The 13,457-nt window shown below is 40.0% G+C and overlaps 1 protein-coding gene across 1 annotated transcript in view; it reads right to left on the bottom strand.

Annotated features, from left to right (window-relative positions):
* KCNH5 (potassium voltage-gated channel subfamily H member 5) overlaps positions 1 to 13,457 on the bottom strand; it is a gene marked incomplete at its 3' end in the record, with an annotated part of 160,392 nt that overhangs the window by 100,986 nt on the left and 45,949 nt on the right. The gene's annotated exons all lie outside the window — the stretch shown is intronic.

The following is a 13,457-nucleotide window of genomic DNA, read 5'->3' on the forward strand; positions in this document are numbered from 1 at the left end:
TGTATGTCCTCCTCAATGCACAAATAGTTTGCAATTTAATAGAGTTTATAGATGCAGAAAGAGAAGAAAAATATGTTCCTGATCTATTGCAATCCCATGATATACCTAACTTGTGCATTAAATTAATTAGTGGCTCAAAATAGAAGGTTTGTAAAGGAAGGTTTCTAATATAAAACATTCAGAAGCTGAAGACATTTAATTTAAAGTAGAAATTAAGACATAGAAAGCAATGAGGCAAACATTCCTAGTCACTGTGCCAAGATTAAATTGCCCTTTTCTGTGCATCATTATCAAATCAGTCTAGTCAAAACACTGGCTAATTATATTATCAAACAGTAAAAGACTGGAGTTTCTGGAGTTTTCCATACCAGAAAAACATTAATCTCTTTTGCACCTCTGTTTCTTTTAACAACTAACGTTTGAAGGGTAACATACATCTGATATTTCTAGATGTAATCTGTTTGGCAAAGTTCTTGTATGCTTTTCAAATCCTGTTGGAATTTGTTTCAGATCCCCAAATCCTTAATAAATTGAAGTTCTATATTTGCATTCAAGCTCTCATGATGACTAATACCATGGAAGGAAGTGGAATTTTCCCATTTTGATTTCTGTATTTTGCATTTACACAAGACACAGGTCTAGTTTATCATTCTGATTTCCATCTAAACATGTACCTACTTCTTTGCTTTGGGATATATGTCTGTGAGGCACTCTGAACAGCCAATTTGTCCAATAAACTGGGAAGTCCCTTGCAATGTTCATTACACAATGGACTGGGGCGAACGGAGTACTGAATGAGGGTCACACTCCACAGAAACAGTATCTACATTAAAAAAAGAAAACTACAGAGCAGTTTAATAGTGTATTTCACAAAATTAATCTGCAATGTGTTTCAGTGAACTCGCCCTGATTCTGAAAGTTTACAACTTGCTATGAAATCAGAGGGAGAAAACAGCAGGGTGTTTTTTTTGAAGGATCAGGTCCTATTGCATTGGTCAAGGAGATACACGTTATTTCCATTTTACTTAAAGAGTCACTGTTCATTACCAAGATTAAGGCTAAGGAGGGAGTTACAGACCTGGAATCTAAACTTGAGTGTGCCCTTTTTTCACCCAGTAGTTTAAGTTCTTCCCAGTGGCAAGGCTTACACTGCACTTTCCACTGCACAAACCCAAACCGAGAGTCAACCCTTGATCAGGAAAGTTTACAGTCTGACGCTTCATTCTCCATCCATATTAAATATGGATCCATGTTACATACAAATCCATATTACATATACATGGGGTCACAACAACCCCATGCAACGCTACAGCCTTGCGGAAGAGTGGCTGGAGAGCTGCCTGGAGGAAAAGGACCTGGGGGTGTTGGTTGACAGCCTCCTGAACATGAGCCATCAGTGTGCCCAGGTGGCCAAGAGGGCCAATGGCATCCTGGCTTGTATCAGGAATAGTGTGGCCAGCAGGACTACGGCAGTGATCGCCCCCCTGTACTCAGCACTGGTGAGGCCGCACCTCGAGTACTGTGTTCAGTTTTGAGCCCCTCACTACAAGAAGGACATCGAGGTGCTGGAGCGTGTCCACAGAAGGGCAATAAAGTGGGTGAAGGGTGTGGAGCACAAGTCTTATGAGGAGCGGCTGAGGGAGCTGGGGTTGTTTAGTCTGGAGAAGAGGAGGCTGAGGGGAGACCTTATTGCTCTCTACAGCTACCTGACAGGAGGCTGTAGCGAGATGGGGGTCTGTCTCCCAAGTAACAAGCCATAGGACGAGAGGAAACGGCCTCAAGCTGTGCCAGGGGAGATTTAAGATTGGATACTAGGAAAAATTTCTTCACTGAAAGGGTAGTCAGGCACTGGCACAGGCTGCCCAGGGAAGTGGTTGAGTCTCCATCCCTGGAGGTATTTAAAAGATGGGCAGACGTGGTGCTTAGGGACATGGTTTAGTGGTGGACTTGGCAGTGCTAGGTTAATGGTTGGACTTGATGGTCTTAAAGGTCTTTCCCAACCTAAACAATTCTATGATTCTACATCTTCTCTAAGTTATGTGGACAGTTTAGCAGTTGTACAACTAATATAAAAATACAGCATTTATTTCAAAGTCTGAGAGAAAAATCGTGCTGTGATTATTTTTTTTTCCTAAGCACAGATAACAATCACATCTCTTATGTATAAAACAAAGAGAAATGTTTCATTTTAGCTTACATTGAAATGCATTCTTTCCAAAGAGTAATTCATTTAAGTAAGTTTCACGGTAAGTCTTAAAGCCAGTTCAGCCTGACCCACCACTTTAAGGCCAAAAAATCAGAGATATATTTATTGACCATTCACGTTTCATGTCTAATCTTGCAAAATATAAAGACAATATTGGAAACTTTAAAAGCCTACTCCATAAAACACTACGCATGAAAGAGCAATTAAGCACATACTAAATGAACATGTGATGCATCGCACTGTTTAAGTACTGGGCTGGGTCAAGCTGGTACCTTGATACTTAAAAAAATCACCTGATAATAAATGCACAATTGTTAATACACAAAGCTCTGCCTAAGATTCAGCAACAATGTCTTTGGTGGAAATTATGTGAAAGACTAACTGCCTTGAATTAAGTTTGGGCTATCAAGAAATTCAGTGTTCTGAACTCAACTGATTGCTGGCTGCCTTTAATTTCTTTTTTTTTTTTTTTTAACTGTATTTATGCTCCATAATGAATATTTTGCAAACCCTTCTACTAAAGGATGAGCAGGTGCTCTAACTAAAGTAACCTCAGCACTCAAGGAACAGAGAGGTGATTAGAAACTTTGAATGGAGCATGTAATCCTCTTTGGCACTAGAATCATCTAAATAACGCATGTGTTTGATACTGAAGATCCAGCCTTCTGGGAGCAGCATTTGTCACTCTGTGGCCATATTTAGTCAATTGGGCCAATTGTCTGTAATATCGGAGAATATCTCGTTATGTTATGAACCATCCAATCCTGCCCCTTGAGGTTTTGACTAATGTACTTGATCACATCTTAATCAGATGAGGACATTCAGCTTGCTCATCTTCAATCATCTCAGCTGTAGAAATCTTTTAACTGAAAAACCACCTACTCCAGAATTGCATTTTCTGTGTCAAGTTTCGAACCAAATTCCTGTCTGATACCTATCATCAACTTAAGTGTTACAAGTGTGAGTCACAAGAGACTTTCCCAGTGACTTCTAAGGCCATTGGATCTGGAAAGGACACAAGCAGTAGCCCTGAACCAGCCCTTTTTGTACCACCGTTTCAGTTTAGCAGACAGCTGAAGCCACCACAAAGGATGTAGACAATGTCAAATTTATCCAGAAAGACATTTTTGAGGAATGGATGTTCAACTTTGGAATTAAATTAGCCATTCATGATTAAAGAAAGCCCAAGTTTATTGACATAAGTGCCTTGCAAAGTCTGCGTTCTCAAATTCTCTTCATATACTAAGAAAGGAAATTCAGTTTGATGGTGGAGGCACAAGTGATGACAGCACTCAGTCTGAAATGCAGAGGGACTACTCCTTCCTATTAAAATTACCTGAATCTTGCCATTTCAGATCCTAGATGTTACACATTGTCAAACTTCAGTCTTCCAGGATGAAAAAAGTGTCTAAGCTGCGTGTCTGACTCTAGACTTCTCTGACCACAAGGCTGAGAGAGATGTTTCCTGCAATTGCGATACAGGCCCTGGGAACAGACCTCCGCAGCTTGAGCAAGAACAGGGAGCTAAGTTCTCTTGCGCTTAACGAATTCCTGATAAGCCAGGCAATAGGACGGATGAAGCTGTCAAGGTCATGTTATAGGGGGGTTGAGAGGAACATTGTCACCAAAGGAAAATGAAGGTTAACAAGTGCAGGAAATCATTCAAGCTAGTATGAGTGCCAGAGATGTCCTCCTAAGCCAGGAAAAAGAAAGTGGAGTCTGTTCTACACAAAAGGAGCAACAGAATAGCAGAGCTGCATCTTTGTAAAAGACGTAAAAAATTTAATCAGCTGGTTACTTGCTAATCTAATAAGTCTTTTCTGCAGTAGGAAATTATTGCCTAAATGTTTTAAAAAGTAAAAAAAAAACCAAAACCAGCCATTAGTTTCTACCATCTAAATATACTAAAATCTGCTTAAACCTCAAAATTAAATCCCAGTATGCTGAAATGATAAATTCATGCATAATTTTTTTCCTGTTAGGGAACAATGTGTTTTTAACTCTAGGCGCTTTTTCGATTAGATTGCACTCCATGATTTTTTTTATTTATTTGTTGTTAGCTGTGGGCACATATGCAACAGCAACAAAAAAAAATGAAACATGTATTTTAAATGTGTTCTAAAACTGAAATCCTCCTGGCTCTGAAAATGGGGATTGGTACTGCATCATTTAATAGAAAACACTGTCTCGGAAGAGGTCAGAGGGAAAAAAAGAAGAGCTTTTCACTATGCTTTGATGTTCAGCACATTGTGGTTTTAAAGAATTTATGGAGTGGCCAAGAACCAGAGCTGGGAACATTTCTATGAAAAGCTGTAGGGCATGTTGCCACTGCAGTCAAAGGTGTCACTGCAGTATATACAGACCTTCTTAAGCTAAATTTAAGCTAATATGTTTAGAATTACTAGATGCAAGCAATTACAGCAACCTGCATTCAGCAAAACTAGCCATTAAAGTGATCAAATCCTCTGAGGATTCTGCAGCTCAAGCTGAGCTTTTGATAAAAAGAGCATGCAAGAGCAAAATGGTTTCATGCAAGTTGAGCTCGAGCACACCTGCACAAGCCACAGCCACACCATGACTGAGCACTAACCACCCTCCTGGGGTGGGAATTCATCTCACTTAATGCTGCAACCTTACAGCCAACCATCCAGTCTATGTGAATAGTCCAGCTTTCCTCCCTGGTGAGCAGAGAGGCATGTCAGGAGAGTGATTCACCCAATCCGTCTCACACAGCCGGGGATGGGATGAATCACCTCCTGGAGCTGTCTCTCTGCCCTCCCACTGAATACAAAGAAGCTGAAGCCTATCACTTACACAGCTTACAGGAGGAGAAATTAAACCTATCCTTAGAAATCTGGATAGCCTGGATCTGGGCAGCATCCAAGCCTGTATTATGTTATTAGCGAGATAGATATTACAGAGCACTGCCTCACAATGTGAGACTTATCTTTCTCCATATGAGCTTGGAGAATAAATGCTATTAATAGCACTATGCTGAGATTTTTCACAGATGCAATAGCATGCTTATTTCTTCATTGAATAGCCAATTACTCCACAGAAAGTGATGCTACACTACATTTGGTTTTCATAGGATTTTGCAGAAGTCTTCATGGGCTTGAAGAAGGAATTGAATCAGTTCACAAAAAAATGAACAATCACAAAGTGAACTGGACTGGGATTCTTGATCTCAAAAGGGCAAGAGCTGGTAAATTATAAAGGATAGTATATTGAACTGTAGACAATAATAAGTGAAGACCACTGAACTGTGAGAGATAGGAGAGTCAGACACCTGGCAGCAGAGGACACCTGGAATGTCCGTATGTCAAAAGGTACAAAACATGCAGAGGTTGTATCTCAAAGAAGGGGAAAAACTCATAAAGCTGGGCATCAGTTATAAATGCACAAATAATCACCCAAAGGAAAAAAACAGAAGCAGAGAACTGACAATATATAAGAAATAAAAAAATTGATCAACAGGAAAGCTACACCTTAGAGGGTAAAAAGAATAGGGATAAAGTGAGAATTGCCAAATGTCAGGTTGAACTTTTCCTTGTAAAGAACATTAAAACAAATACCCAAAGATTCTTCACATTCATAAATGAAAAAAGAACAACAAAAGTGATTAAGCGGCAATGAAGTAAAAATAATCCAGGCTTGGGCTAAAAATTAAATTAATTCTTAGCTTTAGTTTTCAAAGATGATGTTGATGTTTTCCAGAAAAGCTAATGCATCAAGAAGGAAATAAACAAATACATTACCTGAACAAATGTTAAGGGAAAGAATAATTAGAAACATTGAGATAAATCAAAATGCAATCAGTGCAGCAATAGGTTTGCTAAGCTTTGGTTAGCTGGGATCTAGCCAAGTTTTCCTGATAGCTTTCTCTGGTAACACAGTCCATTTTCTAAATAAAAGAAATGCAGTATTTCAGTAACGCAAGGGGTGAAATTATTGGGAAACACAGAAAACAGGGACCACAACTGGGATTGTAAGGTGACTGAGGAACTTGTGAAAAGGATGGCAAAATGGAAACCATTAAAAGGAAGGTGAGCAAGGGTTACAAGTGGTGACTCTTGGTGATTTTGTTGGTTTCTTAGTGATGTAAGCAGAAATATTATACGGTCACAAAATCTGCTGAAGGCACAACTTCGGAATAGACTGTCAGTGCAAAGAATAACTGGGTGGGAATAAAGGAAAATGTGAAACAGTTTAACAATACAGAGTCTCAAGGCATCCATTACAGGGCAAATTAACAAAAATTTCTACAACCACTAAGATCTTTAGCTGAAGATTACTGAGAAAAGGAAATATTTGGGTATACGGGTTAATCCCACAGTGACTCAGAGCAATCAGTGGGTTGCACTCACAGAAGAGGTTAATCCAGTTCCAGGATGGATCAGTTGAGTGTTTCCACTGTCAAGCGGAAAAGCCAAACCCCAATTACAAAGCAAAGATGAATTCTCCACCTGGAGTAATATGTACAGCTCTGCCCTACAGAGATATATTCAAACCTAACTCTGTGCAGAGAGAGGCAGTTGGAACGGCCAAGAAAATTGTCATAAAATTTCATAAATGAGGTTTCTAGACAAGATCAGTTTGCTTAGATTAAGGAAAGGCAAATAGGCGTGTTTATGCAGGGGGAGAGGGGGATGGCAGTTCTTTCTAAGCACATCAAGGAGATAAACATGAGGGAAGGAAAAGAAATATTTAACCAAGAAGGCTGGCACAGGGACAAATGTGCAGACTGCGAATTAAGACAGATTTGCAGACACCATGAGTTAAGGTGGATTTTGACCAGTTTATGGGAAGGGTGATACTCAGTGACTCAAAAGGTCCCTGTGAGCTTTACCCCTGTTATTTTTTTCTTCTTTTGTTTTTATCCTTTGAAAAGTTGAAGTGAAGCAAATACAGTCTCAAGGGGAGGATGCACCTCATCTCGTCCTAAACTATACCATGGAGGGGTCTGCATCTGAGCTAGTCACACCAGCATGTCATTACAGTCAATGGTAAGAAACAGGCATTTTAGGGCAGGGTGACTCCTCAGACCTGTTTTGGAGATGCATCTTAGAACATGAGGAGCCATACTCTGAACAGGCCGGTATCTCCTTGTGGACTATGCCTGGCCCTGTGTTTCATCAGATGAAGCCCATGCTTAGTACATTTTGAAATACAGTCCAAATACTTTATTTAAAGAAGCACGGGCAAAACTTTCATTACCTTTCCCTCACCAGAAGTAATTATACACAAAAAAAATTCACCCAAATGAACCACTTAGCTGATTCTGTAGAGTCAAGGTATAGCTCAGCATTTGGTATTGAAGCAGTGAAAAAGGCACCATTTTTGTAAACCTTGGGCAATCTTCACTGAGCAGTTGTTACATGATGGTACACAATGTAAAAGAAAACAAAGTGCCTACAGATTTTGGGAACAACTGAAACGGTGAGTCTTGCCAACAGGAGCGGGTGAGCCTGCTGGCACGTATCCAGAAGGTACTGTTCTGTGCAGTGCAGGAGGAGTATCCAGGAGGATGTATAGGCTGTTTGAAATTTAACCAGCGAATCATTCCCAAAAGAAATTTTTGAGCTTAGCTACTTAAATAGAGCTTAGCTCTAAAATCCCTGGTTAGCTCCTTAATGCTTCTTTACTGGAGTTAATGTTAAAATAAATCTTCCAACATATCTCAGAAACCCTTCTTTTTAGGTAAACAATTAACGTAATAAAGTTGCACAGTTACAAATCAAAATGCTGGAATGAGAAAAATAAAAAAGCAACATTTCTGATTTATCACCACTTTAAGAACTGAATTTAGGGTTGCATTCAATTATGTAAATTCACACAGGAGTGAGGGGCTGTGCTTCTGCACTAGCTATCTAGATCCTGGGTCCAGATACAAGCAGAGCCCATTTAATACTTGACCCTGCACCACTGGTAGCACTGGGAGTAGTGACTGCAGTGAGCACAAAATTGAGTCCTTACAGCAAAATGAAAGCAAGTAGGTTTTCTCATGCAGTCTCTGAAAGCACCTCTAAATTTATTGCTTGAGATGCATGTTTTTCTTCCGGGAGGACGTGGGAGCTTTTCTTTTTTTTTGTTCCCCACCTAACACAAATGTCAATAAGCTATAACATCATAAATAAACTCCTCGTGAATTGTTTATGGCACAACTATACAACACAATACATTTCAAACAGTGAAAAACTAAGGTCATAAAAAGAAGGGTGATTTCAAAATATTTGTTCTAGATTCAAGGTAAGGGGGGTATGGCATCTTGCACTATTTATTTGTTAGTGCATCAGTGTGCCCAACCAGGGAAAAAAGAGGATGATATCCTAAGATCTGGTAATTTTCACTTTCTTAGGGAAGATGGACAGAGGATGAAATGGGAGGGAGAGGAAGGTCTGTGTCACATCAGTTGTCACAGCTTCTGAGCAGGATACCAAACTTAGCTGATAGTTTAATGCCAGCAACAAACTACAAATTTCCTATGCCAATATAGGAATAAAAAGAGAAGAAATACCTGGAGAGAGTAACCTGAGCTGCAATGCTTCTGCAAGTACTTCTGGAACTACACATATCCCTGACGTCAAGGGGTAGATGTAACACCAACCCAGTCTTGAACAAAATAGACTCACACCAAGTTACAAGGCTGTCTCGCTAGTAAAACTTTGCTAATTCTGATATTAGCCATGCAGTTAGTTTCTCCAAGGCTGTACCTTGGCTCCATTCTCTTCAGAGCAATTGCCCGTCTCTAAGCCTGCGACTATTTTCCTCCCATTGACAGCTCTGTACAGCAATCTCAGTGGTGTGGATTTGCACTACTTCCATCAGCATTATTTTAGTGAGTATCTGACCAGATTATCTCATTTGCCTCATCTCCTTTGTAAGCCTTCTCCTCCTTTGCAAGCGAAGGGATCATGCAGGACTCAAAGCTTCCCTTGAAAGTACTCCGCACACAATTTGCCCCAATTGGACTCTGCATCACTTAATACATCTCTGACTAAAGATTTGATTTAAATGGCTTGTACCCAACATCTGCTTCCCAGCAACACATACCACACATTAAAAAAAAAGGGGGGGTGGGGGAAGACCACTGACACATAAAGTTCAGTATGCATAATCCACACCAGAGTGGTGCAGCACGAGGCTACCAGGTCACATCCATCTCGTGGGACAACCCTGCCTGCCCTCCCACCACCCCCCGCATCGACTCCGGTTCAGTCCCTTCCTTTCACAAGTTGCCCCTCACGTCAAGATGACATTCATGTGTCTCCATAGGGGAACCTGCAGAAATATCCCAGATCTTGTATGGCATTAAAAAAGCTGGTAGTTAAACAGTGGCAGAACTTGAATAAAAGCTAAAGAGACACAGTGCAATTCTGCAACTAAGTGCAATAGTGGTGACAGGGGTGAATAAGCGACAGAGGTGAATATGGTTGACCATCTATACAATATACACCTATGGTGCACACATTTCTATTTGGACACCATAACCAAGCCATTGTATTATTATATTGTGTTTTTCTGCACACTACAGCAGGATGACAGTATTCTTCATATTTAATTGCCTTCTGACTGCATAACAAAGGGGAAAATGCCAGGTCCCAGGCTTAGCGCGTCTGTCATTGTGCTGCTAGGAGTCTTCATCACAGTTTTAACACTTGGCTGCAGCAGGGATTTAGTTCTGGGAATTATTTTCTCCATGTCAGCCACCTAGATTTACGAAAGGTAGCTAGCCATAGACTTTATTTCAGAGCAAAAGCTGTGTACTTGAAACACACCAATTTATCTTCACCTTGCATGTGCCACTCAGACCGGGGTCCATAAACCCTTTTTCAAATATCTCCTAAAAAGGGAATGTTTGCAGTAAAGCACTGCAGATGTGAATATGACTAAAATAGTTGTATCAGCTTTTATTTGCTCTCAATTTACAGACATTGCTATTTTAGTTGCTATTAGTTGCAGTGATGCAAAGAAGTTTCTGCCACTGCTGAAACAGATCGATAATAGTAATTAAAAGAAGATTACAATTACAAGTATTCCATGCCTTAATATGTCCTGCACAGATCACTAAATTTTAAAGGCCATTGGGTCATGTAGTCTTACATTATTAAACAATAGATATAGAACTTTAGAGTTTTAGGTCATTTAAATTTGTCTGCTTTCACTTCCAGCCATTGGCTCATGAAAACTAACCTTTGCAGAAAGGATGATCTTTTATACAACTCATTTGAAAACTATCTATTTGGCTATCTGTATGTACCATCCTAACATCTGCTCCCATTCTTCGCAATATGTGCCATGTCATTGTAGGGCCATGTTTCTGGCAGAGATGAGATCAAGCTTCTAGGTTTTGTTTCATTACAAACTCAGAAATTCACGAATCGCAGTGAAAATTCCCAGAAAAGGGGGGGGGGGAAGACACCAATATTTTTCCAAATAGCAAAGGGGGCTTTTTCAGCTGTGTTTAACACTTAATTTGTGGAAGCATTTTCCATTTGTCCAAAAGCTTGTCCATCTACCTAGTCTTGGGAATATTTATTCCATGCACTAATTTACAGATGCTCAAATGCAGCCCTCAGCAGCACTGTATCAGTGCGCCTGTACCTGAGGTCCTTCCAGATCCAGGCACTCTCCCAATTGCATGGCTCCATCTGGGGACAAGAGCCAAGCACCTGCACAAAATCCTGGTTTCCCTGAGATGTAAACCCACACATTTGGTCCCAAAGAGAGTTGTACCATGGTTTGACAATATCTGAACAAGCAATGGGATCGGTGTCCTCAGGCACACTGTAAACCCATCTGCTGACAATTTCAGCACAGTGTGACTCTGATAATTGTGACTTGTATGGAATCGATGGTTACCCACACTATAAACAAACTTTTGGTAGCCCAGACTAACAGAGGTTGGATATTTATCTCTCTGTAGTAGGCAGAACACATATAAAGGCTAAGCCTCAAGGGAAAATAATTCTCTAGCTTCAAAAGTAGGGAGTCATGATTTTAGAAATATAACTGACAGTGCATACAGCAATGGAAAGAGTTGTTACATACAGCTAAGTACTCAGGGAAAAAATTAGAATCTCTTCATGTAACTCCAAGACAAAAATCAAACTTCTAGTCGCTACACACTTCACAGCCTAACAACAATAGGAACTTCATGTGACCAAAATCTTTGGATCCAAACACCATATCCTCCATTACTCTAAACATTTTTTCCTTTTTTTTTTTTTTTTTAATTTAAAAAAAAAAAAAAGAGACAGACAGACATGCACTTTTGGACTAAACTTGAAGTTTTAGAGAACTCTTTTACTTAAAAAAAAACATAATCAGCCTAGTTTCCGAGACTCTGAACACACACCCTCCATTCTGGTTCATACCCTGGAAATTGGCTGGATTCCTCAGTATGATTTATAGTGTCCCTTCTCATACTTCTATATATGAAAGGTTTTCTGCATGGCTTTGGTTTAGCCAGAATGTATTCCAGTGCAAGTAATGTTTCCCAATTAGAAAAGATGCCATACATTTTTCTGATTTCTAGGACTATCATCCTACCAATTTTCTTAAATAAAGCACATATCCCACTAAGGATTCCACTTTCGCCTCTCTTAGCTCATTTTTCTCCTATTTTGCCTTGTTTTCCTACCCTTTCAATACCACTTAGCCACTTAATTCCTCATCCATCACATCAATTTAGATCACCCTATGCTGTGCAAGGTATCTCTCTCTCTCTCATTATCTCACCTTTCCCCCCTCCTTGTCATACATCCAAATCCCCCCGAGCAGACTATAACAGCCTGGCTCTGTAACTCCAAGCATGGAAACCTACACCTCTAATTCTGCCTCAAATCATCTTAATCCCCCTCAATTCGCAACTTGTGTGTCATAATCCTTTTCATCATATCCTTCTTCTGAGGCTCTACATCCACTCAACAACAAAACAACTTTGATTTGCAGTCATGTTTGCCTCAGGTGGGAATTTCACAGGACTCCAGCCTTGGCCTAATGTTGTCCATGATGGAAATGACACTGTTCCTACTCCGGCCCAGACTGACTGCATTTGAAGAACTCCAAGCCTCAGTAAGAAAACTCACATTTCCTTTTTTCAGACTCCTTTTTTTAATCTCTCAATTTACCTCCTTAATTCTTATTCTATCTCCTTATTCTTATTCTATTCTAGAATTCTTAATTCTATTATAAAATAGCACTCAAGTGCATAAGACATCTTATACAATGACTCAGCAGCCTCTGCGTGAGAACATTCATGCACCTATATCACATATAGTAGTCTACATCTACAATGGAGAGACACAAACCTAAACTTCTTTGGCCGTATCCTTCTTTATGCGTGAGAGACCTGCCCATAGGGAGGAAAAGAAACTGCCTGCAATGGTGTTCCCCCCTACTCATGTAGTCCCTTAACAACTAACAAAATTGCATTTGATGCTTTATGTAGAAAAAGGAGGGATGGAGGTAGGACATACAAGGGAAATCTGGAAAGTCACCTTTCACTTAGCTGGCTTTTAGGGGTATTCACTCTGATTTGGGTCCATCCTTCACCGCCATACCAAGAACTCAAAGAGCACCAGGACCTGCTCCCAAGGTCTTTACCACTAAGCTCTGATTTTCTGTTTACTTTTTCTGAAATGCCACAATCGCCAACTTTAATGCTGAAGACAAATGCAACACCCAGGCCAAGATAAAGAGCTAAAACCTAGCAGAATCAAGAGCTAAAAGAACTCTTCTCTCTCCTACTTGCCTAAGGAGGAAACACTCACCTTCTAATGAGAAATACTCTCCTTTTCATCAATCGGAATATTTCTTCCAAATTAAGCTTATCGATTTACTGATTCTTTACCCATGAACAGTGTTTGAGCACACTGCTGCTAGTGGGACAAGAAGTTAAATCCCAGAAAAGAAGCATCAGTCAAAATAAATGTCAAAAGCCAAATGAAGATAGAGAGCATTAATAACTACAACCACCCAGAACACACCGACCAGCTCAAATGACTTAAATGTCAGAAATGAAGACATATCATACAAAAAAAAAAAAAAAAAATCTCCCCTGGAAGACAGAGGAAAGGGAGAACGTAGACCCAAGGAGGAAAGACTGACTGTTTACATACCTGTTTTCAAAATCACTTCAATTCTTTTCAGGCACTAGGGAAAACTGGAGTTGGAGGGGTTTGAAATCAAATACATAGGCAGTTATACTCCAATGTCTGCTGGAGGCTCCAGGGCCATAACACACCAT

This window comes from Platalea leucorodia, assembly GCF_965183815.1.
Source record: "Platalea leucorodia genome assembly, chromosome: 7".
Taxonomy (NCBI): domain Eukaryota; kingdom Metazoa; phylum Chordata; class Aves; order Pelecaniformes; family Threskiornithidae; genus Platalea; species Platalea leucorodia.